The sequence below is a fragment of the Haemaphysalis longicornis genome, unplaced genomic scaffold, assembly GCF_048455015.1.
Source record: "Haemaphysalis longicornis isolate Haplotype H1 unplaced genomic scaffold, Haemaphysalis longicornis Haplotype H1 scaffold_10, whole genome shotgun sequence".
NCBI classification, from domain to species: domain Eukaryota; kingdom Metazoa; phylum Arthropoda; class Arachnida; order Ixodida; family Ixodidae; genus Haemaphysalis; species Haemaphysalis longicornis.
The window spans coordinates 12,437,003-12,463,716 of record NW_027526204.1 but is presented as its reverse complement, the minus strand read 5'-3'; the positions used below and the strand labels follow the sequence as shown (position 1 = coordinate 12,463,716).

Genomic DNA, 26,714 nt, shown 5'->3' with positions numbered 1-26,714 from the left:
GCTTCCTCAAGTCGTGACAACTGGGCATCGAAACTTGCTTCCATGCGGTGAACGCATGATTTAACAAGAGCGCCCTCAAGACACAAGATGGCAATCGCTCGCTTCACTGTCTTTGAATGGGCGGACTCAAACGGAAGAAGACCTTTTGTGGATGTACTGCCCTCGTGCCACAAAAGGTCTTCTTCCGTTTGAGTCCGCCCATTCAAAGACAGTGAAGCGAGCGATTGCCATCTTGTGTCTTGAGGGCGCTCTTGTTAAATCATGCGTTCACCGCATGGAAGCAAGTTTCGATGCCCAGTTGTCACGACTTGAGGAAGCGGGTTATCCTCGCCCTCTTTTGTCAGTCGTATCAGAGTCGATACTCAAGAAGATTAAGCATCGGCACTCGAATCCTGTGGTTAACAGTGAAAAGAAAAAGAGACCCCTGGTAGTGCCTTATATGCACAAAGTGACCCACAATCTGAAGCGAGTGGCCTCGAGGTTTAACGTGCCGATTGTGTTCTCAGCGCCATGCAAGTTGGCGAGCCTGTGCAAACGCATCAACGGAAAAAGAAAAACCAGTTGTTGCGAAAAGAAGCACGGTGTGCAATACGTCCACTGCCGAGTAGGCGTCGTTTACAAGATTCCACTGACATGCGGAAAATTTTACATCGGCCAAACTGGCCGATGTATTAATGAACGCCTACGTGAGCATGACCTCTCAATGAAGAACGGCACTGGGTCGCACTTGCCCCATCACTGCCGGGAGTGTGGCAAGGAATGTGCACCACGACTAGAAGGTACGCAGATAGTAGGAAAAAGTCGTGACACGGTGGCGAGAGAACTGCGTGAAGCCTATTTAATCCAAAAATTCCGCGCTGATTGTATCAGCGAGCCCTCGCTATCACTGTTTTTGAATGAGTTTCGCTTCCTCGACAACACGCAGTAATGATGTGTGGAATTTTCTGCTGCCGTGGCCTTGTTGGTTCTTTTATCGCTGATTTTATTTTTTATGTGTGTGGCTTATTGACAACCTACTTATACTCCTGTTTTTCCTTTCCAATAAATCAGTTGTTAGTGCGCATCCGTCCCGTCCTTCTTCGTGCTCGTGTTGTGTATTTTTTAGCGCCTTTTTCAAGTAGAGTAATACCCTCCTGCATGAAGGCCTTAAGGGGTACTTTGAATAAACAAATAAAATGTAAATAATAAAGTTGGCAAGCATGAAAATATGCGTGGTCATCTGCAGACCGGTGCTAATACGCGGCGTCTTGTGCGCTTCATTGTATTCGACTCGAGAGCAATATAGTGGTCGTTGGGCCGGCTTAGACCTTTCCTTACCGCGAATTTCACCTTAAAGTTGAAAGTGTTCGTGACACCATGCGCTGCGCATGTTTGTGAATACGATGGTAAAAGACAATATGAAATATAAGAACAAAATCTGCATAACTGTTAAATCTAAAAGGAAATTGCTTGCTTCACTGCTTGCTTCACTGCTGATGTCAAAAGACGATAGTTTTTAACAACGGAGCTGTTTAAGCTTCAGTTCCATCCGTGCCTGGCGTAGCTCAAAACTTCGTGGAGAAAAGTGGCGAGGAGGCAAGGAGCCGGAGAGCAGGTGTGGGGATTGCCCGTCGCGGCACAGATGTTCGCCGGTGGAGGTGAGCGTCGGGGATTGGCTGCGCCTAGTGATGACGCAAGCGCTGACGTGCAGGTGTTCTCGTAGTTTAGAGACGGCGTGCCCTCGGCGGAATCAGTGTCCGATCCACCGATAAGATGGGCAGACCTAAGAAAAGCCCACTTAAAGCTTGGGAAGGCTTGTGAAGTCTCCGCATATGACTTGCGAAGGTGACCGAATTTTTTTGACGCCCTTTCAACGTAATACCTTCTACTCTATCCTCCTTTCCACCCCTCTCGTTCCTCGAATGGTGATTACAGTGGAGGTTTGCTGAATTGAATTCAATTTTTCAGCCTTCGCACTGCTCGTCGCCATAAGTTGGGAAATTTTGTTTTATTTTTTATTCTATTTTTTGCTTGGATTATCTTTTTCCGACCTTTTCCGTTTTAGTACTAGTTTTTATCTCGCCTCTCTTCGACATAGTTTTGATTACCATATTTTATTTTTCACTTGCTATCGTAAAAAAACCGATCCAACGTTATTCTTAAATAAACGAACGTTGGTACTCTCAGTTTTTTATTTACAGATTGCTTCAAAAATGCCCGAGGACTCCTTTGCCCTGTATTATGTGAGCACGTGTGAGGCACGCCAGCAGGTTTGGTAGTTTGTAGGTAGGTACCTATTCACACCTAATTTTCAATAATCTTTCGCTGAATCGAGACACGGACAGATAGACCAACATTTCTTCGTTTAGTTAGCCCAAGAAAAACTATAAGGCTGTGAGTAGAAACGTCGGTTTTTTTGTGCGATGTGTTTAACCAAAAAAGCACCCTTTTTGGATGAACACACTGTTGGGCAAGTTACTGCTTATTTGGTAATACGTGGAGCGCGATTGAACAAGTACGACAGAAAGACGACAAACACAAGCGTTCAAGTGGTCAGCTGGCTGGAGCGCTTGTGTTTGTCGCCTTTCCTTGTTCCTTGTTCAACCACGCTTTAAGTTTTACTACCAAATAAGCACCCTTTTTGATTTAGTTCGGAAAAGTGATGTCCCCAAGGGCAAAACTCTCTCGTGAGACCCGAATGGCCACCTTTCGCTTCAAGTAAACCGGCATTCGGGTTTCAGGAAAGCGTATATTATAACAAGAAGCTGTATTTTTCAATTAGACCCTGCCCAATAAAGCAATTTCCTACGTTCGTGGCAATAGTGTTAATTGTGAGAAAATATTTCAACGCCTAGCAAAAAGAAAATTATAAGGACTCTACCTGCGACAATTCTTATCATATAACATAGATACAGCCTGATGTTTATGAAATTTCTGCTGTTGTCGAAGTAGTTGGCAAATGCGGGTACCCATATGGCATCATTGTCCAACCGGCGGCTATCGATTGTTCGGTGCTCAGTTGAATATCACTACCATGATGTAACGATGGCCTATACAACATCGATTTCATGACTATCGAACTCAGATATCAATAATATTGACTGAACTGCCGCAAAATTTTCATGGGCAGTGTTGTGTAAATATCTGCAGTTCGGCAGCAAAAACACGTATTGCTCATTGTAAGAGACAGACAGATACGCCATGGGCTCGGTTCATTCGAATAGGCGGGAAAGGCCATAACGCGAGCTCTAATGATCTCCCACTCTAAAACTAAGCACCTTTTCACTTTACGAGATAAAAACAAACCAATTATATAATTCATCCGGGTGAATGAGTCATCCCTTCAATACCAGTTTAAAAAAGACTTGAGGGAACATCATTCACAGGTGCGGCAAGTTCTGTCCTCAGCTGGCGTCATTGATCGGAATTGTTTGTGATTGAAGCTACATTTCTCATGCAGTTGATTGATTGATTGATTGATTGATTGATTGATTGATTGATTGATTGATTGATTGATTGATTGATTGATGGATAGATTTTCCGTACACGCCACTTGATAAAAGCCATGATTTGGCGAGGGATTTCTTCCTAGAAGGGTCAGCTGGCACCGGCGTAAACTTGTGTTTGCGTTTATTTCATAGTCTCAAGACTTAGTTGATAAGAAGCCAGTTAAAGCTACATGCAGAAACCTAGTTTAGCATCCGGATATATTCTAGCAAGGCACTGTAGGAGCCACCGATGGTAATGAGTGTTTTGCCGGAAACTTATGCCTGTCAGGATCACGTAACTTCTTTGGATGTCGCGAGTTCTTAGATAGCGAAGGTCTGCCGGCGTCGTGGCATCGGAACAGGATGGGCACCTACATGTCCACCGTATTCCCAGCTCCATCTGGGTGTGCGAGCCACAGTAAGCGCCACCCACAAAGAATCCGTAGCTCAACCTCCGCCATCCTGGTGGGGTCGAGGGGGGTGGGGACGCAACACGGGGGGGGGGGGGGGGGGTAGTAGCACGCGTTCGGCGTCGAGGGTACTCATCTGCAGCCATTTGCGTGGCCCATGGGTCACTTGACAGCTGGGCGGAAGATTACGGGGATGTGAAGTGATGCGACAGGTCACTGTGAAGTGATGCTTCGTTCTCGGTTTGACTTTGCGGCGTTTTCGCTTTCGCCCTGCTTCACCGGTGCTGAGAGTTCGGTGCTTTTGCATATGCTCCTTTTTTGAAGGGCGCACTGTCTTTTATGGACATGCATATAAGGCTCAATTAACTGGTCAACATAGGCATCTTCGTTTACCAGTCCAGGACGGCCCACGGGCAGTCCGAGGACTGCGTTCGAACCGGAAGTACCATAGGAACACATTGGAAAATCGAACGCCGGATCGCGCCTCAGGCAGTCCCGGGATGATCTGGGACTGATCATCAAGGCGGCCCACTGATGGTTCGGGGTCAGTTGGAACGCACGAGATTACGCTTAGTGAACAGGAGGGTGTACATTAATGCGACGACTACGCGTCTTCTGAACATCGGTTATTACCGCACTATCTGCTTGGAGTTCATGAGGCAGCTGAAAAAAACGAGATGCAGATGTCCGCCCACGCAGCGAGTGCTGCGACGAAAAGGGTTCTGAAAGTACAATTCCACGTTCTTTTAAACAGCGCGCTAAGCCGCCTTTACGAGATCGCTTTGGATGAGGGTGAGCCATCTAGTTGTTGCATAATATGACGGTACGCCAGTGGAGGAAGACATGGATACATTACCGGCGTGTGATGTTTCGCCACCTGTGTTGGACTATTCGTGTTGAATGAGAGAGATGGGGTGATTGGTGGAAACTTTTCTTTCTTCACAGGAAGTGGGTTAGGGATAGAGAATTAATTGCTGATGGCTAGGAAACCGTGTCTACCTGCGACCTCCAGCACTCTTTAAAAAGGTAATGGCATTTGCAAGCAGAGCCCTTACCACTTACTTGTCGCAGCATCCACTGGGTACTTATTGCTTTTACTAACTCACCATGCATAACCTAGTAAAAAAGCTACGCGTAATGGCGGAGCGCAAAGCACGACGTAGAGATACATTTAACACGAACACTCAGACAACAAATAAATTGAGCAAGAGAACCAACTGGGGGCACGGGGAGAGCGATTATAACTTAGTTGCGTTAAATTCTGCTGTTAATGCTTTATATACACCACCAGCGGAAATTCCTCGGATAAAGTCCGTGGGCTTGTCGCAAAAACAAATATTTTAGCGAACATTTTAGAATTACGCATTTTGACGTGAGCATATAGAAATCAGCATGTGGATTTCGCAAAACCTTTTTAATTGTGGAGAGTAGAGGGGAAAGTGCTGTAGTTATTATGTTCAATAACTCGTATAATTCTGTAACTATCAATGAATGTTAGTATCAAAGAAGCAACAGCTACTGAGTGCACGGTCTAGTCTAGTAACGAATGCATTTAGCGACGTACCGTTCTGCGTGGGAGTAAATTTCTTAATGAGTTAGTAAATACAACCCGGTACTGCCTTTTTGCTAGCGTTTTTGTTAAGAATGGGGGCTTCCGTCGCGCCTAGGATTCGTGACAAGAAGTCTGCGCTGATTATCGTGGCCTCCCACTGCTCCCGATTAGACGACCGCTGACGGCTTTAAGGAAGGTATTCGGAACAGCCATAGAGCATAAGAGCTGATCTGCTGCTTCGGTAACGTCGGGAGCATTTGGGTCGGAAAGCTCGCGAATAAATTATTTATAGCTTGTGATGCGCATAGAATTGATTAGTTTAGAAGTGTCTTCCCGTTACTGCTAAAATCTGCTTAGGACTTTACCTGGGGCAAGGTATTGAAGCGTTCGTAGGTGGTAGTGCATAACTACCTTGTATGATTTTTGAATTGCGCCGTGCGCAAACACTAATATTTTCGCGTAATCTAGAGTAAAAGATAATTTACCGTGCTGCCATTCACCAAAATATCAACACAAAATGGTGCTGCAATCAATATAGAAGCTGCTGCCCTTGATTGTATCAGAAATAAACGAACGTAAATGATTTCGAACACAGCAGTAGGGAACACGAAAGGCGAACGCTGACATCGAGCGCACCCGCCGCGGTGGCTCAGTGACTAAGGCGCTGTGCTGCCGAGCCCAAGGACGCGTGGTGGAACCCTGCCGAAGTGGCGGATTTTCAGACGGAGGAGAAAAGCGAAAAAAACCGTGTGTTGAGATTTCGGCGCACGTTAGATATTCCCAGGAGGATGAAACTAATCACGAGCTCCCCACTACGGCGCGCTTCATAGCCCAGGTTTAGCTTCAGCACGTTAAGCCCATTATCCGTATCTGAATCAAATCAAAATACGGTACGCGGTGGCTGCACCGAACACTCATCTTTGGGTGCTGACAGGATCGATATCGCATGCTCGTAAACACGTGCGGGCGTTAACCGCAACGAGGTCCCGATGATACTGAGACACTACCGCTGCCGAAGCTTTTTCGTGTTTTGCATTGTGTCGTACGCATGCAGCTGATTTAGGAAAACATACGTGAATATTGTTTTGTTTCCTGCTTAAACTTTCATTCATTCGCTCATTTCATTACTACGACTACGAGGCTACCTTCACTACCAGGAAGAGATAGACCACAACAATGAAAATGTAAAGCTTACTTCCTACACTACATGCCATTCATTGTGTAGTTCTTCAGCGCACTCCTTAAATTGTGAGACGCGCTGTGCTTCGCCTCCAGACAAAAAAACAAAAAACGTTTGTTGTGCGTTACGGTTTATAGAAGCGTTGCTAAGGGCCTAGACGTTTCTGATGCGACGGCTTTCGCTGTAATAATTCGTGAAATGCAGTAAATGAAATTTAAAATGAAAATTTTCATTTTTTGCTTTTTTGTTCATGCACTTACATAGCATATTCATGGGGTATTCAAACTGCAGCATTTCAGTTTTACTAGACCAACAGCACTGCTTTTTGGTAGGTGAATAAATTAGTGGGGAATCAGACCTGTGCCTTTTTCCGCTATTTTATTTATGATGATGTAGTAACTGTAGTGCTGTACGGTTATTCAAATTTTCAAATGGGCGGTTATTACGCTATTCTATATTCACTCCGAGAGCTGTTGTAAAATTTGCGCTTTTCGAGGTGCTAGAAAACTTACGGTTGCTTGTTTTTTTACTGTCTAACAACTAGTGAGGTACATTTCTGAAACCAAAAATAGACTCGGATGTTGCATTTAAACTTGAATTCATTTAATACTGCGAAATGGTAGAATTGTGCTACCCGTACTGAATACAGAAGAGACGCATTTTTATTTGATTTATATCACAGTTTTTTTCAACCTTGTATTCCCAGTCATGCTTTAAAACTTGTGTTCCGAATAATACGTCATATCGAATAAGTGGACATTCCCAGTAATTGCTCCACTCAAGAATTGCTCGCACTCAATAATTATCTGGCATTCCCCTTTGCGGCCTAGATTTCTTAACAGCTATTCGATATTCGGTAAGAAAATATTTGGCCAAAATGACCATTCGCTTAGAACTCCACTCAACCTCAAAATATAATATTCGCACAACCCTAGGCGACTCGTCTAAGCATCTTAGCATAAATAAATTGACATTCGAACTAAATTGATTAGTTTGAACTTTTTTTATCCGATCAGCAAAATGTCCGAGTGACACGCATGCATTTCGTTTTCCTTCTAAATTCATTTGATAGGCATCAAGGCTTTTCATGAGAGTTGCTCTGATAATCGAAATGAAATAACCTTGCAGCGCATAAGAAGACCCGCGAAGAAGCAGGACAAATAGAACTAATACACTGCTCTTTCTATTTGTCACAGCCTTTTTTTTTTGTAATTGGTTCTTCGCTCTCATTTTGTTGCTTTTATGAAATATCTTCTTCCTTCTTCGCCTCGCTTGGCGCTCTTCCCGAGAATCGAAACGGTACTGTTTCCGTTTCTCTCATCTCTTTATACGAACGACATTGACGGGTTATGCAGCTTATATCCAGCGCAAGTTTATGGTCCACCTGTTTTTCATTAGGACGCTGAACGTTCGCAGTTTTATGGCGTCAGCAAGATTTATGCGTCTGCTGGGGGAGCTTTTCACCCGCAAGAACGCACGTGTTGGTCGTAATAACGCGACGAGAAAACGGAAGGGTCGTGTTTTATGAGCTTTTTTCAGATTGAAGAACAATATACTTTTCCCTGAGTCCATGTGACCTCTGGAAATTTTTCTATGCAATGTTTTGCACCATTCAAAATTTATTCGTAGCCTGTTCTTGATTTCTCCCCGGACCTGTTTTGTACTGTGGATGTAAAGTAGTTGTATTATAAAACATGGGTGGCCCAAGTGGCCCGAAAAGTTGCTGTAGTTTGTAAGCATTCAAATGTCTGCTATTTATTGAATGAACGAATGAATGAATGAATGAATGAAACATTCAAGCAAGCAAACACAGCAACAGAAGTGAGCACAATCTGATTGCGACCAACACGCTTCTTACTAAGATCCTTGTGAACAGAATAGTGTGCAAACATTGGCGCCAGGGTTTTCTAAACACTTGAGAAACTGTTTAACACTACCTTGTGTGACTGTACAATTTTGAACACGTGAATAGGTGGGGCAGCAGTAGCTCTCCTGGGCTATTGTATTTTGCAAAGTAGCTACCGGAAATCGCAAGTTTCAGATGTAGACGCCTGTAGAGACATCAGGGGCTTAGTCAAGTATCAAGTGCACGCAGTAATTCTTTGAACTTAGCTGGTATATTCCGCGCCATATGATACAGTTGAACAGCACAACCAAATTGTATCAACACATCATCCTGTATTTGTCCTTTCTAAAAATTTTTCTGTTCTAACCTTTGATACCGCAAAGCTGAAGGTTGAGATGCCCCAAAGTTAACAATCGGGCTTTAGACAAATGCTATGCAGGCAGAGCACTTTTAGGTTGTATGTTTGCCCAAAATTTCTTCTGCTTGCAAAGATTTAAAACACGTCATATGTGTTTCACAAGCCGATAATACTATTTTCCTTTTTAAAATTACATTTATGCGGCCATTATCAAGGGCGTCCGCAGAACTTTTTGCAAGGGGGGGCATCCATTAGCAGGGAAGAGGAGGGGGGGGGGGGGGGGTTCGGTTGGATAGCACCAAAAAGGCGCTATTAGTGGTTACAAAAAGTACAAACAGTGAATTAGAACCAGACCTGGAGGATACACATTGGCTTTTATTACCTACAAAGAAATGAAGTTAATAAATAAAATGCGAAAAGTTACTGTCACTTTGTAAAGAATTGCCAGTCTCGCTGCATGAGGGTTCCTGACTCACGCCAACTTATTACTAGCGCACAGTACAATACATTCACATAGATAGAACTGCGCTCCGTCAATCTTCCTTGAATAGCAGCTGCAGACGCCTCGGGTTTTTCTGGGCGAATTGCGAGATGCCATGTGTGGTGAAGTCTGTTGAAATGGCTCACGCAATAAAGATACTACTCGCCTCCCTGGCTTTCAATGCAGTATAGGGGTAGAAGCGTTTTGAGGGGCTGATTTATAGGTTTTGTTTCGGGGCTTGAGTGCTGCCGACATTTCGAAATTTCGAAGGAAAGGGTGTACAAAGTGATGGGACGGCGCGGGAGGATGGTACACTCTCCCTACTAGGTGTAGCGGTGAAGAGTTTTTGCAAGATATAGCTGCAACTTTTTTCCGAAAACTGAAGTTCTTGCGGTAAGACTGCATAAATCTAGAGTTTATAAAAACAAGAAAAAAAACGTCAAACCTTTCAGAATTGTTCGCTATCTTCAATAGCCAGCACAGGCAGTCTGTTTCACTGCCATCACATGACCGGCAATGTTAGTCAGTGTCTAAAGTGCAATGTTGACCGCAGTCCTGAAGGGCGTTTCATACGAATACTTAGGACCTGAGTGTGCTAATCATTTTTAGTAGCGTGAATTGTGGCGCTAGTTGGTTCACGTACATCACTGAAAAAACTTTGCGCTAAAGGACAAGACAAAGGAGAGAACGTCGGTGTCGTTCTCTCCTCTCTTCCGTCCTTCAGGGCAAAGTATTTTAATTATGAGCCAAACAAGCTGTGCACTTTTTTGTAGTGCATACAAATATCCGAACTTCCAAGGGGGGCAGTTGCCCCCCCTTGCCCCCCCTTCCGGACGCCCATGGCCATTATACCATTATCCATGGAACTCCGGCTGCAAAATTTAAGACATACCAAGGCCACACATCTTTGTAGGATGGCTAAGCCGGTGTCATATTACAGCTGATACAGCTGTCAAAGCACTGAGTGCGTATGTGGACCAGAAAACCGTTGTCTAGGAATGTATGACAACAATGTCACAGTTACTCGGGTTGAATAAAAGCGTGTTGGTTCTTGGAAGCGCGTCCTCCGAATGGCAATCTAAAGCTTTGAAGAATTCAGCTAACTTTGCCATTTTCTATTCCCTGAATAGCTTGCTGTGGGTTCAGGTAGCGTTTGATTAGACGTAGAAATCGCTTAGTTTACAAACAAGTAATTTTTTTTGAAAAAAAATAGTCTAGGCACGTTGGGCAATGTAGTCTTTGTTGTCATCGTCACACCTCAACCAAATCATTTCTCATTGGTCGGGGCCGCAAAAAATTGAAGCTGCGGAGATGTTTCGACTAATAAACACAGGAAGGAAACGGACCTCCTGGCATGCAGTATGTGCTCGAATTGCCACGAGATGATTCGTCTTTCGGTTGTGTGTTCGAAGCCATATGGGGACGGAGATGTCGGTGAGAGGTCCAAGCTCATGATTGATGGCTTGTCGGGCAACTTCTCGCACGGAGGCTAGCAGCATCCTTCGCCGGCGGCTAAGCTCTTACACAGTTGCCAGGTTGCTGCCACAGTTTTGGCAAAACACCGGCGAAGCAGTTGAGGCCTATTTCTTTTTGTCAAAGGCACAGAGTACCGGTATGTCTGACGCCATCAAACGAGGCGATGACTTTGCTGTCTGCTGAAACCGACTAGAAGATAAACCGCCCAGGTTCCAAAAATAAGTATTCAAAATCTTGTCGGGGTAGGAAATCCTTGCCAAAAATTTAATTGCAGAGAAGTACTGAAACATATATAATATTGCGGAGGCTGTAGCAAGTAGCTTGCAATTGTTCCGGTAGGATGAGTTGCATTCGCAGAGGCTGAAATAATGTGCCTAGATTCAAAGCGTGCTGCTAGATGGAGCACAGTGTTAGCTCGATACGTGTTTTGCAAGATGTAAACATTTCCTCCATCGAGATGATTGCGCGTCGTCTTGAGCTAAAGCTTATTGATTGATGGAACAACCCTTTGGAATAATGAAGATACTAGAAGTTTACCCCGGAAGGTGCTTTGTTTACAAACTGGGGCAGAAAAATTGATGACAACTTTCTCGCGAGCTGCCTCTTAAGTCGTAAACTACAAGCATCGTAGGTTATAGCGAATTACATATGTTTTCGTTGTGAGTGCAAGTATAACCTTAAGTAATTATTCGAAAAATAAATCCAGGACCTATTGTATTTATTGCCTGCCTACCTTGTCACAACTAATTGGTTATTTCTTTCGTATTGGAAAGTTGTATCATAATTGTATTTTATAAGCACTGCGTGCTTAGATTGACCAGAAAATTAATCCTGTACAGAAGACGGAAAAATAAATAAATGAATGAAAAAAATTACGCCACAAACGTAGAGGTTGAGCTCCTAAACCAATATAAATCACTGGTGAAGTTGGCCACATTGGTACCATATTTAATGCTGTTAGCTAACAGTCCCTTTCGAACTTGTCATTGCAACTTAAAAACTACCCAGAAAGAGAGAAACGCAAAATCAACGTCTGTATGGCGCGGTTACCCTTGCAGAACCAGAGCTCTTCGGTGTCGGCAGTGGCGACACTCCGAATCAAAAAACGGCTCGCACCTGGGCCCCTGCTTTGGATCGTGCGAAACCATGGCGTCACTGCGGCTGCCGCATGCACTATAAAAAAAAAAAAACACTCGAATTATTCAAACTGACAATTTAAAGTTAAATTTTGTTTTAAAGTGCATGATTCTTTATTTTTGTGCTTTCGTTAGTTAATAATTACTATCGCAACTCCGGTTTTTAGGTGCGATTGTTTCTGCGTCCACGCATCTGCCTCGACCAATTGGCGCTTGTGCCGGCACTCCGGCACTACATACGTCGGAACTGAAGTACTAAATTTGCAGTTATCGTTTGGCCTAAACATCATTCTATGCCAAAACTAATCTAGTGGCCGATCAAGCGGCTCTAAATAATCAATTTCAGCTTGCATAAAGCCGTCGAAGCGACCTTTTTGCGCCAGAAGCGAAGCGATTTTTTTTGTCGCCAGAGGACCGAAGAGGACACACAGCAGACCATCAAGCGACAGTGAGCAAGGGACGGTTGACCCAATGGTCGTATTTCTTTTTACTACTTTTGCTTCGTATGTATATACACTTGCATAGTTAAGCACATTGGGCTCCTTTGGCATAACAAATTTACGTAAGCACTCAAATGCCTTTTTTCGCCCAGGTCGTCGAGCGGCGAAGCAAGAGTTGTATAGTTTATTTTGTCACCAAAAGATGCCGCCACTGTAAAACAAGAACCAAGGCAGTGGACCAATCGTAGGGCCACTCTTTGATGCATGGGGAGTTTCGCAACTCCGAAATCAAGTAAATGTGTTGCAGAACAGTCCTTATTCCAGGACCCCTTGACACCATCTGGCTTCTTGAGTTCCCTTCACCAGCCGATGCTGGTCGTCGAGTCCTAGCTGTACAGTGCTCTACCCCAGTACTCGGGGTATGGGTAGGACATTTGTGGTGAAGGTTAGGTTCAAGGCAGTAGAAGGTCCTTATCACAGCCCCACAAAGTGCGGCAAAGGGTGCCCGGAGCCTCGCGGGAGCGGTATTGTGGCATTTGGGGGTCGGGCGGGGTGGAGAAAGGCGTTCCGACGCGTCGAAGGTGGCGTTCTTATTCGCTCGTGAGGCTTTTGTGGGGAGGGGGACATAGTGTTCTCTACAGGCGGTGGTGTTGCGCAATTAAGTTGAAGGACAATAGAGGGCAGACCTACCGCTGCTCACTGAGCGGCTGGCTTTCCCGGTTTGCCAGCTCTCGGGCGGGCTGGTTGGCAGCTTATCAGGCTCCATAACTTTGAGGAAACGCATGAAGCAACAGAGATACAGTGCCAGTTTACCTGGAAAAAAATTGGCTCCAATCCATGCTGTGAAGGTGGTTGGAAAGCAAAGCTTTGAACGACAGCCTCGACAATTGCCCATGCGACTTCACTTCAATTCACATACGTGGTTCTACAAGGAGTGAAACTAGAGATTCTGCCAGCCATTACCAGGAATTCGCGGGGGCAGCGTCCCGAACGCAGCAGCGTCGGCCACGGCCGAGCTAGAGCGGCGAACGCCGCCGCTGTAGCCCGGCCGCGCGTCGGCAGAAAGAAAACGGAGAGGAGCGTCTTTCGAAGGGTGAGACAGCAGAACCTTGCCATCCTGATGTGCCAACTCGGGGCTACACCAGCGCGCGACACAAGCGCATACACCGAAACAATTCGGCATGTGAGCTTAGCGATTCTCATTTATACCGATTTAAACTAGTTACCGTAGTTTAGTTAGTTTGAGAATTGCCAGAGAGCTGAAAGAACTTTTATAATCGCTATTTATCAGAAACAGTTGCTCCTTTCGCCTTTTGTAATACCTCTTAAAACTCAACTGAAGAGGTATTCACCAATTTATAAAACGGAGTCCCATTCTTGGCAAGCAGTGCGCTAAAGGTAGCGTTTCTCTACGGCCACAAGTCTGTATGTGGTCTCTACATTTTGTTTTCCCGCCCTGCAAACCAATCCTTAGCGTATCTTTGCCGTACGACCACTTAATTCTGTCGGGTCCGGGTTACCCAGGAGGTGCTGTCAAACAAGTTAATCAAGCCGTGCATAGGAAGCGCGCAATGGACGCGAAGCTGCGCGAAAACAGGCCCAAAACAACCGTCGTTCAGGCGACAAAGCCGTCCCACCGGCGCGCCCGCCGCTGTGAGCAGGAACCTGCGGGCGAGGAACGCTGGATAACCATCCGCCGCGCCATCCACACCGGGCTCCAGAAGTGAAAACCGTCCTCCGCCTCCCCAGCAGCTTTGGAAGCTTCTTGTCGAAGTTTCCTGACGAAGGAACTGTTGGCTGGTAGAGGTGGAAAGCTTTTCTTTGAAACGGGTTTGTAGTATTATTGCGTACTGCATATTATAGTACAGTCGAACACGGATATATCGAACACGGGTATATCGAATTATTGTCTATATCGAACTCATAAATTATCCCCTTGAAAATTCTGTGTAAAAGTATAGGAATTCGTACGTTTATATCGAACCGTATTTTTCCCGACGTTGGGTATATCGAACTCCGCGCGAGTTGGAAGGTGCTCTTCGGCGGTCGCTGCACTCCCGATTGAGGTTGAAGAGGATGTGGAAGAATGCGCGGGCATGGCGAAGACTGGCTCGCGGAACTAATCCCCCCTACCGGAACGAATTCGCGCTTGCCCAGTCGGGCCCCGCTACCGGCCGCCGTAGCGTTAGCGGACGGAGCCCGGTATGCTAAATCTCTCTAGACACACAAGCCCGAACGCTCCGAAAATGTAACAGTGCGAGGTAGGGATGCACCGACTGCGCACGTCCTTTCTTTTTTTTTTATTTTTTTATTATTATTTTTTTTTTGCGGCTGCGTACGTTCCCCGGCTTGCCGAAAAAGAGGTTTTTTCTCTCTCTCTCTCTGGGTCTCTTCCCCCCGGATGTCGTCTCGGGAATGGAAAGAGGGAACGAAGGCGCTGGCGGCCTCCTTTTGCATTTTGCTGCTGTTGCTACTGTTTGGCGATTTGTCCCGCACCTTTCGGAGATCACTATTTTTCTCGGAGATGACCATCGCGAGCGCTTTCTTGGAGTCCGTTCAGAAAGCCTTGGAATTGTTACCATCAAAGTTCTTGTGGTGCGTGCGCGCTGTTCTTCTTTTGCGTGCGTGTTGTGCGTGGTGTGCGAAGGCGCAGCGTGCTGCTGGAATTTTCTAGTTGTGCAGCCTCGAGAAGATCGAGACCAGCGTCTTTAATTTCATTTCCAGGACGAAGAAGCAGGCCCAGATCAGCGATTTTTTTTTTCACGGAAATAAATTGTCATGTTGCGTCGTGAGTGCGGAATTAGTTGTCATTCTTGAGTGCGACGATCGGTAAGTGATCGTCCGCCATAGGTGAGGTCTCAGAGCCCATATTTTTTATATCGAATTTTTCATATATCGAACTAATTTGCGATCCCCTTGGAGTTCGATATATCCGTGTTCGACTGTATTACGCATATATGTAATCGAAACGACCTTTGACTTGGATTACTCTGGCGATGCTGCGAACTCCAGCTTGTTTGCCAACAATTGTAGTCCGCATTGTTTTGGGTGAAAATACGCTAAGGCAAGTAAAAAACGCGTGATTGTTCAAACTCGTTCATCAAGGAAAATACGTTACGCCTTTAACGTTTCCCGTAAACTTTAATCTGGGGCCGAATTCTCTAGTACGAGAGGTCTTCGTTTTGAAACGACGCGGTAGCGCCATGCAAGTATTCTCGGGTTGAGGCCACCGCATTGGGGGGCCCAGAAGGACAAAAATCACTGATGGGAACACTGTAACAAGGCCAAAAGGCGACACGCACTTTCCCCCAGTGTTTTGCGTGTCGCTTTGAGCTCTTCTTGTAGTGCTCCCGTTACTGAAGGGCCGTGACCCGGCTCTACGTATTCCCTGCTGGGCTCTTTACTAGGCCGCGCCCTTGCTACTCGTCTCAGTGGCCGTCTCCACGTTTGCATTGTGAAAGGGCGGTTGGTTGGTTGGTTGGTTGGTTGGTTGGTTGGTACCAAAAAACAATGGCGCGCACCCACTCTGGGGGATCGGACAAGTCAGATTTTGTGAAATGGTTAAGAATTCAAACTAAAGGTAAATTAGAGCTGTGGAGAGTGTGAAAGACATGATGTTAACAATTTTGAAAACTAAAGAAAAAAACCATAACATACTGATGCAAAAAACGATACTACACGTACTAGAAAAACAGATTACGAGATGTGTTTAACAGGGTAGGCGACCTGATTGTGAAATCAAAGCGTGAAGGGCGCTACAAACATCCCAGTGGCAGTAACCCAAACCCAATGCCCAAATGACAGTACGTTCAGTAAATAAACAGCAAATGACAGTAAATAAACGACAAAGAAAAAGCGTTCGTTCGGCTAGATGCTATGCCGACTTGATGAGCATGATAAAGGCGAGAAGAAACGTACAATGGAGGCAAAATGAGTTCTTCGTGCAAGTGTTGGTGATGAAATATTGTCACGAAGCCAAGGACGACGCAGTTGTTATGAAGGAGAAACAAGTTTATTGGAGCGAACTTGTGCTCCCCTAACAACTCAAAAGAATACAGAGGCGGCGAAGCAGCGGTCAACAAAGTGACTTGCGTCGGCGAGCGTCGCAGAATCGAATGCCCCGGCGTCTGCTCTGCCGGCTTTTTATTTTTCGGCGCGCGTGGTTCTCGAACCGTCGATTCGCATTGAGAACATTCTAGATCCAAGAAGATTATTCCGGGCTGTTCACGTTAGATCGGGATGCTCTCCCTATCAGAACAGATAACACATGCGGCACAGGAAGAAAAAATGGAACACGCGCTTCCCTTGGCACAGAGATAACACAGACCGGCGCAGCCGGGCGGTAAAAGCAAAACACAAATAAAAAAACCTAATGCATGGTTCGCGGCATTACCCCCCCTCTAAGAGTGCATCGACCCGATGCTAACATAAGCGACAGTCCGAACAAATAAAAAATAAAAGTTCGTCATCGTCCGTAGAAAGGTTTTAAGCGAACCACGTGGACTACTTCGGGCCGATGTGTCGTCGTGATGTGCCGGAGTCAGCAACGGGGATCACTTCGTAGGTAAGTTGGCCAACACGTCGTAGAATCTTGTAGGGTCCGAAATGTCGTCGCAGAAGTTTCTCACTCATTCCGCGTCGTGGGATGGGAGTCCAAACCCACACACGATCCCCTGGGTGGTACTCGGCGGCTCGGCGTCGGTGGTTGTAGCAGCCGGCATCCACCAGCTGCTGGTCCGTTATACGAACTCGAGCGAGCTGGCGGGCCTCCTCCGCACGCTGAAGGCATCCTTGGACGTCGGCGTTCAGGTCGTCGTCTTCTACGTGAGGCAGCATGGCGTCAAGCATTGTAGTCGGCAGTCTTCCGTAGACGAGCTCGAACGGTGTCATCTGCGTGGTTTGTTGGATAGCCGTGTTGTACGCAAACGTGACATACGGGAGCACTTCGTCCCAAGTCTTATGTTCAACGTCGACGTACATGGACAGCATATCCGCAATCGTCTTGTTCAAACGTTCCGTTAGTCCGTTCGTTTGGGGGTGGTACGCCGTCGTTCTTCGGTGATCCGTGTTGCTGTAGCGTAAGATTCCTTACATGAGCTCCGCAGTAAAGGCTGTTCCGAGGTCCGTAATGAGGACTTCAGGAGCTCCATGTCGCAGCACAACTTGTCTTATGAAAAACTTGGCGACTTCTTGTGCAGTCCCCCTCGGAAGAGCGGCGGTCTCCGCGTAGCGCGTCATGTAGTCTGTTGCTACGACAATCCACTTGTTCTGGGATCGAGACGTAGGAAACGGGGGAATCGAAATCGATGACGCCCTCGACCACCTCTGCCATGCGAAGTACTTCTCATCGATGGATCTGAAGACCGGCTACTGGCAAATTGAAGTGGACGAGAGAGACCGAGAGACGACTGCATTTATAACCCCGGAAGGCCTATACGAGTTCAAGGTGATGCCTTTCAGGCTGTGCACGGCGCCAGCAACGTTTCAACGAGTCATGGACACGGTGCTAGCTGGCCTGAAGTGGCACACCTGCCTCGTATACCTTGACGACGTTGTCGTATTCGCCCGGACTTTCGATGAACACCTCGCAAGGTTGGAGTCTGTACTCGAGGCCATTCGTACGTCGGGGCTAACGCTGAAGCCTGAAAAGTGCCGTTTCGCGTACGAGGAACTCAAGTTCTTGGGCCATGTCGTCAACGCCGCGGGAGTCCTACCTGACCCAGCAAAAACTTCAGCCGTTGCGAACTTCCCAAGGCCGAAAGACAAGAAGGGCGTGCGAAGATTTCTCGGACTGTGCGCATACTACCGACGCTTCGTCGCGAACTTCGCACGCATTGCAGAGCGTCTCACGTGCTTGACGAAAGATAGCACCCCTTTCAGCTGGGACAACGACCAAGAAAAAGCATTCGGCGAGCTGAAAAAACGCCTGCAAAGCCCGCCCGTGCTCGCTCATTTCGACGAAAACGCCGAAACGGAAATACACACGGACGCCAGTGATATAGGCTTGGGTGCCGTCCTCGTCCAAAAACAAAGCGGGTGCGAAAAGGTAATCGCCTATGCCAGCCGTGGTCTGTCGAAGGAGGAGAAAAACTACTCTGCCTCTGATAAAGAGTGTCTGGCAATTATATGGGCGATTTCAAAATTTCGCCCATACTTGTATGGAAGACCATTCAAGGTTGTGACAGACCACCACGCGCTGGGTTGGCTCGCCAATTTGAAGGACCCCTCTGGCCGTCTTGGGCGGTGGAGCTTGCGCCTGCAGGAGTTCTACGTTACAGTCGTTTATAAATCCGGCAGGAAACACTCCGACGCCGACTGCCTGTCCCGCGCCCCCGTCGACCCACCGGCACAAGACTCTGATGAAGACAGCGCGTTCTTCGGAATCGTGATGGAGAGCGACCTAGTCGCACAGCAGCGTGCCGACCCTGACTTACGCATTATAATCGACTACCTCGAGGGATGCAACGTCACCGTACCTAGAACATTCAAACGCAGCTTACCCAGCACCTCCACCAGATGTCACGAAGCCAAGGACGACGCAGTTGTTATGAAGGAGAAACACGTTTATTGGAGCGAACTTGTGCTCCCCTAACAACTCAAAAGAATACAGAGGCGGCGAAGCAGTGGTCAACAAAGTGACTTGCGTCGGCGAGCGTCGCAGAATCGAATGCCCCGGCGTCTGCTCTGCCGGCTTTTTATCTTTCGGCGCACGTGGTTCTCGAACCGTCGATTCGCATCGAGAACATTCTAGATCCAAGAAGATTATTCCGGGCTGTTCACGTTAGATCGGGATGCTCTCCCTATCAGAACAGATAACACATGCGGCACAGAAAGAAAGAATGGAACACGCGCTTCCCTTGGCACAGAGATAACACAGAGCGGCGCAGCCGGGCGGTAAAAGGAAAACACAAATAAAAAAACCTAATGCATGGTTTGCAGCAATATTTTATGGAACAATGAAAGTCGGGAAATGTTACGTCGAAGCGCTAGGGATTGAAGGTTAAGGGTAGATTTCACTGTTGTCACGCTGGCCGTTTGGTTATAGTTAGACAGACTGAAACGTGGAGAACTGTTCTGCGGCATTTCCAGTGAATTTATGAAATTGTCATAGGAAGGATCCCAAACAGAAGGGGCGTATTTCAATTTGGACTGAATAAGCATTTTGTACAACCGTAGTTTGACGGAAGATGGGGCCTTAACCTGAGGTAACTGAGCATACGATTTGCATTGTTAATAATATGTTCAATGTGAACGTTCCAGGTGAGTTTGCTTGTTATGTTAACACCGATATATTTATAAGATATCTTACATTATATCCTATAATATATCGTATCTTATAAGGTATGTTATATTATACATTTAAATTTTTATTTTGAATTTTTATTTCTTGTCTAAACGAAGGGGAGGGTGAGACGAAAGGCGGACGGGGCCTGACAGAAGCCTCAGCCACCCCATTCGCAGTGTACATAATAAAAGTGCTGTTCACAAATTTAAACATACTAGCACAATCGTAAAAAAAGCCCAAAAGCGATACATTTCCGATGTATTATACACAGTATAAGCCTACAATGCACAGCAGGATATGTGTAGATTTTTCATGCCAAAGGGCATACTATCGCAAAAAAAAACGCAGTAATTCGCACGCATTAACTTCCAACAATTACACAACAACGTCAAACTTTTGCAATAATTTATGGTAATTTGTAATTTTTCTTAATTTCTTCTTTTAGGGGAACATATTGGCATATTCTTCAGAGCTCATGTATACTCCAAGCCTTATACATGAGTATTGCAGGCGTTTTCCTTAAGTAACATTTATTTAACGTGTTTTTAAACGTGGGTTCACTGGCGTCGAAGTTTATTTTTTCTCAAAGTTTATTTATTATTTCACTTGACTGGTACACGAATGATTGCTAACCATAGTTCGTGCTTATTTTTGGGGTGTGCCATATTGTATGCCTGTGATAGACGGAATATTTATTAACTTGATTGTGGGTCTTACGTTTATAAATCGTGTGCAGAACCTTCATGGGATATAATTGGTCAGCTCGAAGCATTGATTATTCAATAAATAAAGGACTAGTCCTCAAAGTGAAAAACTGGTAGGGCAGAAGCTGGGAGTGGTTATTAACTCTATTGAAAGAGTTCATAGGATTTGAAAAAAAAACGCCACAATAAAACGCGACCTGTAATCGTGAACTTTTTTATTACAACGGAAAACTTAGCGTTAAAAAACTGCCACGAACGAATAGGAACGCCTATTTCGAAAAACCACGAATTTTGCAAGGGCAGTCTAGCAAAGCGCAGCCAACTCTTTGCTTGTTCAAATGACTTGAAAGCTCTATGCCACAAAGTTTCTCTGGATAATGACGTGCTACGAGTGGATGACGATATATATTAAAGGGATGAGCAGAAATACTGTTTGAAACGTATCCTCTCGCGGTGTAACCGGAATGACTGACTTGATTACAAGCAGCTGTGTTTTGTTCTCATTAATGCCAGGAGCATTGTTAACAAAGTTCGTGAGCTTGAAGAAATTATTTTCACGTATGATTCACAACTCATTGCAATTAGAGAGACTTGGCTATCCCCAGATATCCTTTTCTGAAATTGTTCTACCAACTCACAAAATGATTAGATGTGATCACGGCTCGCATGGAAGAGAAAGTTGCATTCGTAGTGAAAACGGAAGTCACTCGTATCACTTCGGCCGAAATCACCGACCATGGAAGTGGGTGGTGTCAAATTGATTATCGTGGGTTCTCGGTGCTCGTAGGGGTAGTCTAGCGGCCCTCCTCCTCACCTGAAGCATTTTTCAAAAACATTCAGTCTTACACTCAACAAAAATACAAACTCAATCAAAAAGCCATATTAGCGGGGGACTTCAACCTACCTTCAATTGATTGGCACCCTCTCCAATCCGGGTCAATTGACACACGGGAATGTAACTTGTTGCTTGGATTGATGCTAAACTTTAATCTCGTGCAACTTGTCAAAGAGGCTACTAGGGTTACACAAAGTACTGAAAGCGCTCATATTTGTTGGAAAGTTTCCGGATGACACTAAAGTCAGTGTTTGGGATGGCATCTCCGATCATAAGCTTGTTTTACTTTCTGCGAATTTCGGCCCTGCCAAAAAGGATGGCATGAGTAAAAGTGTCTTCAACCATTCTGCTGCTGATGATGAATTTATTATTGATTCACTGGATTTGTGCCTCGGGGATTATCAGACGGGAGGGGATGTAACAAGCTTGTGGAACACTTTCAAAAACATTACTTTGTCGTGTCTTGATAAATTCGTGCCAACAATTAGGAAAAATGAACATCGGAATCCCTGGATTACACGCGAAATAGTATACCTGAAAAGAACGCTATCAAGAAAACGGAAAGCTTCAGGTAAAGTAACAATATCATATCTTCCCTTTCGGAAACACTGAGGTACAAAATACGGAGCGCTCGGGATTGTGTTTTTTAAAACCACACTTGTAAAGGTTATGAAAAACGCGCCGCGACAGGTTCGGGGATACCTGCTCGGAAACAAAAAGTCTGTTGACAAGCTCCATGTAGGCGACTGTGAAGTTACTGACCCTTACGAAATTGCTAACGTGCTAAACAGTACATTTCAGTGTTTTTATGGGCCAGTGTGCAACACTCTATCCGATAGAACCTTCTCTTATTTCACGTAACATAATGCCAGATATAGATTTAAGCGTAAACGATATTCGCTTCCTTCCTTTAAAACTTTGCACAAAAAAGTCGTCTGGTCCTGGTGGTATCCGAAATGCCTTTTTTAAGCGTTGTGCAGATATGATATCGCAATATTTATATGTTTCGCTCAATGCGTCTTTGAATGAGGTTCTCTACCTCCTGATTGCTTGTGTGAAAAAATCGTGCCGGTTCACAGGGATGAAGGCAAACTACTTGTGACGAACTAAAGTCCAATATCATCAATCAGTAGTTGCTGCGAATCGCTTGAACACATAATCTCTGACCAGATAACTTCGTTTTTGGAATCCCACAGCTATCAGTCGCCTTCAAGCATAAGTTTAAGGAAAAGCTTTAAACCACGACCCTGCTCGTATTAGTTATACACGAGTTCGCCAATGCAATCAACAATCGAAAACAAATTGACGCAATATTTTTGGACCTACCAAAGCTTTTGATAGGGTACCGCACTCTCTACTAATAAGCAAAATACAGCAACTATGCATTGCTCCCCGCCTTTCGAACTGGACTTATGCCTATCTGAAAAACAGAACACAGTGTGTAGAAGTTAATAGCTGTCAATCCCAAAACCTTGACGTACTTCGAGGAGTGCCCCAGGGATCGGTGCTAGGGCCACTCTTGTTCCTGATATATACTAATGATATTTCTGATGTCCCAGACACGGGTGCCACTGTGAAAATGTCTGCTGATGACTGTGTTATTTATACCCCTGTCGGTAACACTTTGTATCAATTATCGCTGAAGGAAAACGTGTAAAATTGCTGACCGGTGCGAGAGGTGGCGGATGGTAATCAACTACTCAAAAACTTGTGCTCTTACAATAACACACAAAAAACGGTCTTAAATACAAATATAATATAGGTGATAGATACTTGGATTGGACTTGGGTTTGACTTGAAAATAATTGGGTTTGGCAATGAACACGAAACTTAGTTGGGACACTCACATTGATAAAATTTGCGCCAAAGCCTACAAAAGGTTGTGTTTCTTAAGCTGGAAACTGGGGGCGTGTTATTGGACAATACAGCCTAAAAAACGTTAATTCGACCAGTGATGCAATATACGTCAGTAGTGTGGGACCCATACTTAAAGAAAGATATAGAGAAACTGGAGAGCATCCAGCGACTAAGCACCAGTTTATTTTCTCGGACTTCACGCGTTTCTCATCAGTCTGAAATAATGAGGAAATATGGGCTTGAATCGCTTGAAACCAGGCGAACAATTGCAAGATTAAACTTCGTTTATAAACTGTATCATAAAGAATCTGGTTGAAACAAAGATTTGTATCTCCTGCCACCTCCCCAGCGATCAGCAAGTTTAAATCACTCAAAAAATGTTAGACCCTATGTTCCTAAAAATAACACATTTAAATACTCATTTTTTTGTACGAACTGTGGACGAGTGGAATTCACTACCTTCCGACTCCGTGCATGCTAAAACATCTTAAAGGTTTGACATTTGTGTTGGAAACCCTCGGCTGCTAGAATGGTGAAATATAGTATGCAGTATTTTTTAAATAAATAAATAAATAAATACATTTGCGTTACGACCATGATAATCTAAACCTATGCGCAAAATTATTTTTTGTTATACAATGAGCGTGTTATAATTTTAGTTGTGGTCCCCCCACACCAAAATCCGAAAATTAGATATCTTAGATATTTATAAGATGCACCGACAAATGTAAATTTCTTTATTTTATTTCTTGTACTTAGCCCTGCTGGCGTTCTTTATAGACTGGAAGGACGGAATTTTTCTTTGATAAAAACCCAGTTGATAGTCAGCTCTTGCATGGCATTTCCCGTGCTCATCTGTATGAGCACGGTGATGATCGCTAAGACGGGCCTTATTAAGGTCGCATTTCCTATTCTTATCGCAATGTTAACTGGGGAAAGGAACTCCTGCTCCGTAGAGTTCGCGTTGGGGCGGCTTTGCACGTCCACTCACGTCGCCATTCCACGCACCAAGCACCAAACCTAAGCTATTCTCTCTTTTCCCAAATGCTCGCCGTCTGTTGAGGCTGCGAACCATTATTCAACGTCATTTGGGACACTGTAAAGAAGAGTGTAAGTTGGTTGATATTAGTTACATCAATCCGTGTAGGTGCTGCAAAGTACCTACTGCGAAGGCAAGCGTCGCGATGTGGTTACGGTCGCCTCACTTTATTTTGATTTTCACACCGGGCCCTAGTGGAGGTGCAACAGGGACGATTGTTCTTGTGGTTGTAGTTCTTGTTTATTCGCAGTATGGCACATACACAACCAAGCGATCGTCCTATCATGGAGGGGTGGAGAAAAAAATATTGTTATCGAACTGCGCGGCACTTTATAAACACAATATAAAACGGTTGGAAAGCATTTTTATCGACAAACAAGAGGAGGATAAACAAGAGGAGATCATAAGCGGTTTAGATTTGGAGAGGGGTGCATGGTGCTCAGACGAAAACCAAAGAATCCGTCACGAGAAATCTTCGTGTTCAACCATCGTCGTCGTTAGACGGGAGGGGTGCGTGATTTTCATTGAGTTATCTGTCTTTCTATTACTTCTTGCCCCGCTTCTCAGTAGCCGTTCTGTTACCTGGTGGTCTACTGGTTGTCAGTCCTCCGCATGACAGGCCTAGCCCGATTCCCGCTTTCTTCCCTAATTTATCTTCCACTCAAGTTTGCACAAGGCAACCCAGTGGGCGCATGCAGCCCAGCTGTCCAACTTCTCCTCTTGCCGGCGCATACACAGGAGCTGGAGCAGGTGAGGCGAGGTTACAAATAAGGCGTGTAGAGAATGTAATCTGCGCTAGTGGATATGTCACTTGAGAAAGCAGCTGGAATTTTAACAGACTTCAAAGACAGATCACACCTACGTCATCTTGTTTATCGGTCTTCTGCAAACTTCGCAATGATCTTCATTAAAGATGCAGAAGACGCCACGGCCTACCACATTCACAATGACCTACCACATCATCCGCTTTGGTTTCCGAGGTTTTATTGACTGCCAACTCTTAACTCTTATTTCTGTCTCATTTTCAACGAGCCCCTCATTTCCCATTCTGATTCGCTATATGCAACGCGAGGGCCTCTGTTCTGGCAGTCTTGGTGCCATAGGAAGCTTAAGAGGGTTCAACGCTGGTCGACCACTCTTGACATGTCGTAGACACTCGAGTCACGGCCGGGGGGTTAAAAAGAAGGTCGCCTTCACCCTGAGTAGTCCGAGTGGCGCTGGCTACCACCCCCAAGCACAGGAAACAAAAATACCTTAACATAAATACCCGAGAAAGTGGAGGGGAAAATCGCCCCGCTGGTAGCGTAGTGGTTATCGCACCAGACCAGTATTTTGGAGGTCGTGGGTTCGGATCCCACCTGGCGGGCATTTTTATCCACTTTCTTTCCAAATTCTTTATCTGTTTCAATGGCCTACCACATCCTCCCCTTTTCTTTCCGAGGTTTTCTTGACTGCCAACTCTTATTTCTGTCTCATTTTCAACGAGCCCCTCATTTCCCATTCTGATCCGCTACATACATACATACATACATACATACATACATACATACATACACACATACATACAAACATACATACATACATAGATACATACATATACGCATGTATGTATGTATGTATGTATGTATGTATGAATGTAATAACCTACGTATTATGAACACCTTCTGCAAACGGGAGAGCCAGAAATGGATGTGGAGGAGTCCGAATGGGGAGCATAAAAATGAAATAGACCTCACATTATGCGATAACCGTTGTGTCGTGCAGGATGTAGAAGTGCTCGGAAGGGTAAGGTGTAGTGACCACCGTATTGTAAGATCTCGAATTAGGCTAGATTTGAGAAGGGACCGTAACAAGCTAGCACGAAAGAAGCTGATTAATGAGCTAGCAGTAAGACATAAAGAAAAAGAATTCAGGATCGCGCTGCAGAACCGACATTCAGCTCTTAACGAGGAAGCAGAGTTTACGACACAGGAAGCCAGTGACAACCTTACACGCATTATCACAGAATGTGCAGTAGAAGTGGGGGGCACGTTGGCTAGACAGGATACTGGTAAACTTTCCCAGGAGACGAAAGATCTAATTAGGAAACGGCAAACCATGACAATCTCCTCCCCAGCTGACAGAATAGAAGTAGCGGAGCTTTCGAAGTTAATCAATAAGTTTCAGACATCTGACATACGGAAGTATAAAATCAATAAGTTCAAGACATATGACATACGGAAGTATAATATAGAGAGGATCCAGTGGGCTGTAAAGAACGGTGGTAGCCTGAAAGCAGTGAAGAGGCGTCCTGGCATGGGGAAAAATCAGATGTATGCACTTAAAGACAACTAAAGTTTGGGTTTGGGCTAGTTGGTTCATAATTAAGCTGTGAAACGCTGTGTAACAACTTTGAAACTGTGAAGGGGTGCCTGCGCACCCCTTCCGTAGCTTTGTATTAGAAAGAGCTTGTGTACTTGAACATGTAATTTCGAGTTATCTTTGCATAGCAGATGCCCCTGGAGTTTATTTGTTTTTCTTTTTCTTTTTCACGCACGGTTGGGACGTCATTATATTTTTCATTTATATTTCCGCAAGCAATAAAATATTGCTCAGTTGATAGTCAGCGCTCGTGTCTTTGTTTCTTCTCTCGCTGTCCTCGTTTAAAG

The 26,714-nt window shown here is 45.1% G+C and overlaps 1 protein-coding gene and 1 non-coding gene across 2 annotated transcripts in view; both read left to right on the top strand.

Annotated features, from left to right (window-relative positions):
• Gat (sodium- and chloride-dependent GABA transporter) overlaps nucleotides 1-26,714 on the top strand; it is a 266,545-nt gene that overhangs the window by 77,816 nt on the left and 162,015 nt on the right. The window lies entirely within an intron of this gene.
• Nucleotides 25,360-25,432, top strand: Trnat-agu (transfer RNA threonine (anticodon AGU)). The gene has a single exon. It is a non-coding gene; the product is annotated as a tRNA-Thr (tRNA).